Raw genomic sequence first — 7,711 nt, 5'->3', positions numbered from 1 at the left:
AACAAAAACCCGAAAAAGAGGCAGGCTTTGTTTTTTTTTAAGATTTATTTATTTATTTATTTATTTGAGAGAGAGCACAAGCAGGGGGAGCGGCAGGCAGAGGGAGAAGCAGGCTCCCCGCCGAGCAGGGAGCCCAATGCAGGGCTCGATCCCAGGACCCTGGGATCATGACCTGAGCCGAAGGCAGACGTTTCACCGACTGAGTCACCCAGGCGCCCCAAGAGGCAGGCTTTGAAGTGACGTGATTTAAGTGCTCCACGCTTGGTCCAGAAATGCTGGCATCGTGCATAAGCGTTACTTGGTCTGGAGTCCGAACTCCCCTTTCCAAAGTGCCACATCCTTGGATTCAACCGCTAGGCCGCCTTTCCTCTGACAGAACTCAGGCAGCGGAGAACTCAGGCAGCGGCCGGGTTCCATGAACTTTGAGGCTGAGTTTGCCACAAGCAAATCCCCAGTCCAACCTACAGGCTCAGTGAAGTTTCATTCAAATCCCATAACTAAGTGAGCTCCTCCCAGCGTCCGGGAGGCCAGGGCTGTCCTGGGAGCCCACCAGCAGCTGGGCAGGAAATGGTTCTTGTTACAAAGAGGAGGTTCATCGGCAGCAGTGGCCCCTCCTCCACCCCCTTCCTCCAGGGTGAAATCAGGAGGCTGTCCGCCTACCTTTCTGCCATAGCTCCCAGAGAGTGGCACACCCCACTCTTCCAGGATTGGGGACCATGTGGCCCCGAGTCCAGAAGAGATTTCCCTCGCAAAGTTCCTGCCTCCTGGGCAGGCAGCCACTTGCAGGCCTCGGCGCCTGCAGGGCTGGGCCGATCTTTAAGTACCTGCCAGTGGTTTCAGCAGGAAAATGCTCTTTGACTTTGCCGTTCCCGAGGATTTTCACACACACATTTTTTAAAACTTTGATTCTGGTGACAGGCCTTTGAGGCATGCAGAGTTGAGAACGGGAGAGGAAGCCCCAGCCCAGCCCAGAATGGGAAGTGGCCGACCCGCCCCCACTGACCAGCTCAGACCGGGTGACACCTCAGTCCTGGCTGGCTGGAAAGGGGTGACTCACTCTGGTCGTCAGGCAGCTCAGGGGATTCCCACTCAGGTTCCTTCCTGCCAAAAAGAAAGCAAAACTCCACCCAAGGCAGCCACAGTGGGAGGGCTTGGGGAGGGCCTGGGGCAGCCCCAAGCAGACCGGGGAGGGCCCACATCATGCTCCCACTGCTCCCTGAAGCCTGGGGTCTTGGAGGCAGCAGAGGGCCGCTGTCCTGGGCCTCAGTGCCTCCCAGAGAGAGGGGGGTCCACGCTGCTGTGGACGCAGGAGAGCCCACCAGCTGCCCGCTGGGCCTGTGGACTCCTGCACCCGCTCTGCCAGATGGCCCGATGGCTCTCGAGGCAGGCAGCCTGCCCCCACCCCTTCTGTTCCCCCTTCCCATGGCATCCCCTGTGCCCCAGACGCTTCTGAACGCTTGCTGCACCTCCTCTCCCAGTAGGGCATGACCGCCCCCCCCTCAGAGGCCCTCACCTCTTGTCCTTTCCTCACTCAGGCCTTTGGGAATACAGGCAGGAAGGCTGACCCAGCCCCCCACCCCCGGCAGCACCCCGGACACAGGATGCCCCTCGTGTGCCCAGTTCTGTCCCCGGAGGAGGGACCCCTGCTTGGCAGGGCTTGCCCCGCGAGGATGGGCTCCCTCACCCCACACAGCCCGGCTCCCGCCCTAACAGCCCAGCCTTCTCCTCCGCTCATTTCCCAGACATGTGACGGTGAGCCCGGGGCTGCAGCTTCTGAAGGAAGCTGGTCTCGCTCTCACTGTGCAGTCATCTGACGGTGCCTTTCCAGAAGGCCAGCCAGAAGGGGCTCCCCCCACCCCCACAGAGTGCACAGCCACTGCGGCCCCTCCCCCAGGGCAACCCCCTCAAAAAGAAGAAACACACAGGGTGGTGAGGTGAGAAACAGAGTGCTGGGGCAGGCTCATCCTGGGGGTGTCCCAGAAGGGCAGGGAGGAGGAAGCCAGGCCCCTGTCTTGAAGGGCCAGCCCCGAGCTGGCCCCCAGCAGTGTGAGCCCATGGTGAGCGCTGCTGGTGGAGAAGACCGTGTGGCGGTGACCGACATGTGCGGGAGCGTCCTCTGTGGGCAGAGGTGGACGGCCGTCTCCGTGCCCGTTCGTACTGTCTGTAGACTTGGAGAGACACATGGAAAGTAATAGGAGCGGAGAGGGGGGAGGAGGAGGGGCATGCTCACTATACAGCGCCCCACCTGATGATCTTACTGCTTGGAAAACAGTTGTGTTTTAAGCAACAGAAGCTCACCTCGGAAGCTCTGGAAAACACAGAAGAGTACCACGAAGAAAGCAAAGATCACCCCAAATTCCCCCACCCAGAAGCAAACTCTGCAGATTCCCTACTCCATTTAACACCCACCTCCCTTCAGCCAGCCTCAGAACACAATGCCAGACCATACCCCAGAGCCAAAGGCCCAGGTGACAGCCTCACGTGCAGAATTAAAAATGCCCACACTGGGGGCACCCGGCTGGCTCAGTCGGTAGAGCATGCGACTCTTGATCTCCGGGTTGTGAGTTTGAGACCCACGTTGGGCGTAGAGATCACCTAAAAAAAAATGCCCAGGCTGCCCTGGCCATCCCTAGCCTCTGCTTCCCAGGCAGGCCTGGCCCCGGGGCCTTTGCGCCCGCCAGCCCTCACTGGGACCAGCTCCCTGCCTCTCCCAGGTACTTGGCACCTCCCTGGGCCCTCTGCAGGTCTCAAGGTCTCCAGATAAAGATGAGTCTCTCTGCTGGTGGCCTTGTGTTAAGAGGGTTCCCCGACCCCTCACCCCATGTGGCTACAATCAGGTTGTGAGTTTTTCTCCTCCCCCAGATGTGGGTCCCCCGAAGTCAGTGGTCCCTCTGGCCTCATTTGGGGTTCAGCTCCTGGCTTGTTCTTGTTGGACAGATGAAGGCATGATCCGGTAACTAATGGCTGCACAGAGTTGAGGTCCCAAGGGCCGCCTCTGGAACCAGACCCCACTGCCCCTCTCCTGGCCCTCCCTGGCCCTTCCCACACGAACCCAGCATCCAGTCCGCGCTCGCCCTCTGCTGGCCTCCGCCGGAACTGCCGGCCGGGCCCTGAAGGCAGCGCACACCTGCTCTCTGCAGGGACTTTGCTCTGACTGCCTCACTTCAAACCTGCAAACCGTGCGGTGGCTTTGCTCACACTCGGACCCGCCAAGCTAATCGCCTGGCCAAGGTCCACAGCCCCGTGTCTGGGAGGCTCCAAGTGGCCCTCCGAGTGTCTCTCCTCCACCCTGCCATGGGGGGCTCTCCTGGGTCCACCACTGCTGCCCTGTGCCATGGGGCTCCCACCTGTTTGGCTTTAACCCTGGTCCAGGACCCCAGCATCCTTCAGCCCAACTGGGACCTCCGACCCTGGTCCTACCACCTGTCCACCGTCCGTCCTAGCTTCCCCAGACCCCAGGCCACACCCATCAGCCCCCACCCCCTCCAGCCCCCTGGCCTCCCTTCTCTCCCAGTGACCATCCGCGGATGCCCTGCCCCTGGCTTGATCTCGGGGGTCCTACTTCTGAAGCTGACTGGGGCTGAAGTGCCCAGTCCAGTCTCCCGTGCTCCCTCCCGGGGTGACAGCCCTGCTTTCTCCCGCACACGGGCCTTTCCCGTCCTCACTGATGGCTAGATGGACGGATCCTTCTAAGTCCAAACAGCACGAGGTATATTCAGGGACGACAGTGGCCAGAAAACAAAGCAGCAAAAATGTTCTTTGTCTGACCTTCACATACAGAATTGTGCCAGCAAAAAAAAAAAAAAAAGAAAAGAAAAAAAAAGAAATACATTCAACAGAAAGTACAAAAAAGGAAAAAATGATGGATTAAAATTTTCTTTACTTTGTTGTATTTTTTCAAAAACAAGGAAATACTTGTACCCACATGTTAGTTTTTCACAGTAATGAGTATTATAGCCCAGTCTCTGTTTTTAAGGCTCAGTGTCTGCAAACTTGACGATGATTTTGTCATGATCGATCCTTTTCTCCTTGTCGTGATCAGTACACAACCAGCCATATTTGCCCATCTATTTTTGCTCATTGTTGGTAAAAACACTTTTTATTGATCTTAATTTCGGTAATTTCCTTTCACTTGCAGCCACAGATTAGGGATGACTTTAAGCAGCATACATTTGGTAGGAGTCCCAAAAATGCCACTTCCGCTACATTCTAGAAATTGTGATTCGGTCCATGTCTCTGTGTGACCAAAGCCAATCCTCATGGCTTCCAGACGTCTCAGCAGCTGGACAGTAACTCAAGCACTGTCACTGCACTGATGTAGTAGTCTCTTTTGGGTTTTTTTATTCTTATTTTTATTTTTTTAAAAGATTTTCTTTGGGGCGCCTGGGTGGCTCAGTCGTTAAGCATCGGCCTTCGGCTCAGGTCATGATCCCAGGGTCGCTGTGTTTCTCTCTCTCTGTCAAATAAATAAATAAAATCTTTTAAAAAAGAGAGAGCATGAGTGGGAGGGAAGGGCAGAGGGAGAGGGAGAAACAGACTCCCCACTGAGCAGGGAGCCCGATGCAGGACTTGATCCCAGGACCCCAGGATCATGACCTGAGCCGAAGGCAGACGTTCCACTGACTGAGCCACCCAGGCGCCCCTGAAAAGGAATTTAAAAACAGAAACAAGAACATTAGTCTCAGTGATGGACTCTAACATCTTAGCAACAGGGGTTCCTGGGAGTGAAAGCCGACAAGAGAGGGCAAGATGTTATCAAAGAAATAGCACAAGAAAATATCCCCAAACTGAAGGGTGCTATTTTCTAAACTTAGAGGGCCCAAAGTTCTGAGCAAATGATTGGGGTAGACAGCCACATCATGAAATTCTACCCCTATTCATAGGAGCTAATGGGGGAAGCAGGCCCTGTCCATGGATGGACAGATGAACAGAATGTGGAAAGTCCATGCGATGGAATAGTATTCACCCATAAAAAGGAAGGAGGGTCTGGCACCTGCTGTAAAACCTATGAGCCTTGAGGACACGCTGAGAGAGCCAGTCACAACAGGGCAGATACTGTAGGATTCCACTCACTGGAGGTCCCTAGAGGAGCTGAAATCGCAGAAGGTAGGATGGTGGTTGCCAAGGGCTTGGGTGGGGGGTGTGCAGGATGGGAAGTTAGTGAAGGGAGACAGAGCTTCAATTCTACAAAAGGAAGGCATGGTGATGGAGGATGGGGATGGTTTCACAACAGCCTGGGTGCATCTAATACTACTTAATTGCATGCTCAAAAATAGTGAAGACGATGATTTTACGTTAAGTGTATTTTACCACAGTAACAAAAAATGCTTTGGAGGGGGAAGGGCTCCCACCAAGGCCGGACTGCCAGGAAATGGAATCACGGAAACACCTTACCGTCTGTCTGCCACCAAAACCGTGCGTAGTCCCTAAATGTGTGAAAAATCCCTCCTTCGTGAGCTACGCAGATGCTCACATTTATTAGGTTTTACTAGACAGTTCTTATTTTTTTAAGATTTTATTTGAGAGAGACACAGCGAGAGGGAACACGAGCAGGGGGAGTGGGAGATGGAGAAGCAGGCTTCCCGATGAGCAGGGAGCCTGATGCGGGGCTCGATCCCAGGACCCTGGGATCATGACCTGAGCCGAAGGCAGACGCTTAACGACTGAGCCACCCAGGCACTCCTAGACAGTTTTTAGTTGATACCATTGAATGCTAGCTTTTCATTAGGGATACATTTAAGCTTTATCTCAGAAATACAGAAATCGCTGGTTTTTTTGTCTTCCAGAAGGCTTTAGAACAGTTTTCTCGTCTCCACGTGTGAAGGTGAACGGGTAACACCGGTACACTGCCCGCTGTCAACGACGCACAAAGAATATGGACGGCATGCCAGGCCTCCTAGAGCTGGTTCTCTGTGACACCTGCTGCAGGTCCGCGCCCGAGGCTACTCGTCCCTGGGCGCTGAGGAAATGGGAAGCACCCAGAGCCAGGAGAGGGTGTGCACAGGTGAGCCTAGGTGTTGGGGGGCTACAGACACCTGCATCACCCGTGTTCTGGTCAGAGAGTGTGCCACAAGGACAGAGGCACCATGAGTCTCTGCGGCCTCAGGCCTGGGCTCCTGACCAAAGGCTAGATGGCAGATGCCTGCATGGACAGAGGACACGGAAGTCTAAGAGAACTGGTTCTCTGGGTCTGAGCCAAGCAGGGCAGTTGCAACACCATGGAGCTGACACAACGTCCCTTGCCGAGATCCCAGCATGGGTTCACACGGCCAAATGTCGGTGAAATTTGTGGACTTATTTTAACCACAATTGGTTGAAACCACTGCCTCTTTCCAGGTGGGCTGTTCCTTTATCCCTCTTTCTGGCACCCACTGGAGTGACCACAAGCGCTTTTGGGAACCCACTAAGGCAACCTTGAGTTGGGATGCACTTAGCTGGGGTTTATGGGATATTTTTATGACGTTCAGTCTTGCTTGCCTTTCCTGGGGTGGGTAGGTCTTCTGTGGCCACCAATTACCCACCTGCACAGCGTAAGCATGTGGAAGTGAACAAGAAACAAGATTTGTGGTATGAACCAGAAATGAATCTGCAAGTTGGGAGCACAGGGCTTGGCTCTCCCCAACAGTTGTCTCCTCTGATAAATGGTTTCATAAAGCAGCATATACAATTTAATATACCATATACCTTTTTTCTTTTTGGATGGGGATTGCATTGATCAGAATTCCTGTGTTTGTGGAGCACAGACCTGTAGGAGCATCTATGCAAAGCCCCAAGTGTTACCCAAGAACATCAATACCAACAAATACAAATTCTATCAAACGCCTTAGGGAGATGTCTGAATAGTCCTTCTGTTTTTTCATAAAACAATTCTGCAAAGTCATGATGTGGCGCTCAAAGAGAATACAGCCAAAAATGTAAGCAAAAGTATTAAACAGATGCACTTGTTAATTCATACAAATGTTATTTTTCCCCAAATTTTGTGATGCTTGTGGGGTTTGTCAGCTTTTTAAAAACGTATTGACATTTCTCTTTTTACATATTACCATAAAATAACTGTAAAATATTACCGTGTTGTAAAATAAAGCATTTTTAACGTTATACAAACTATACACATTATACAAAAATATTAACTTTCCTAACTAACCTTATTTTTACCATTTTACATTTTTTTCTTAAAGCGCCCTTCCCCGAATTGTATATGCTTGAGGCCCCACCAAACCCGCATCCACCCTTGCCCCCAACATCTTTGCAGCACGTGACCACGACTGAAGCGACACCGAACTTCAGGTCGCGCGCAGGGTGGCAAACGGAGCATGAAAGAGAAACGGAGTCCAAGTCCAGAGACGCTCCTCCGCAGCCCCTTCCGCCCGTGACCGGGAAGGCGCCGCTCCGACCCGGTGCCCCACGGTGCGGGCCCGCCAGTCCCGCGCGGGGGCCGGGGCTCCGGCGGTCGGGTCCTCGGGGCGCGCCCCCGGCGTCCTCCCCCAAGCACGCAGCCCCTCCCACCCGCACCCTCTCCCCTGCGCGGCCCTGCGCGGCCCTGCGCGGCCCTCACCGCACCCCCCCTCCTCCTGGGGTCCCCGGCCCCCCTCCCCCCTCCTTGCGCCCCCTCTTCGCCCCTCGTCGCCCCTGCGCCCCCTCCCAAGGCCCCTCCCCACTCCCCGTCCTCCGAGGGCCCCTGACCCACCGCGGGTTTCCCCGCCGGCTCCCC

Source organism: Leptonychotes weddellii, chromosome 14, assembly GCF_054177405.1.
Source record: "Leptonychotes weddellii isolate Sample4059 chromosome 14, ASM5417740v2, whole genome shotgun sequence".
NCBI lineage: Eukaryota > Metazoa > Chordata > Mammalia > Carnivora > Phocidae > Leptonychotes > Leptonychotes weddellii.
The sequence above is the reverse complement of the archived record's forward strand: the minus strand, read 5'-3'. Positions refer to the sequence as shown.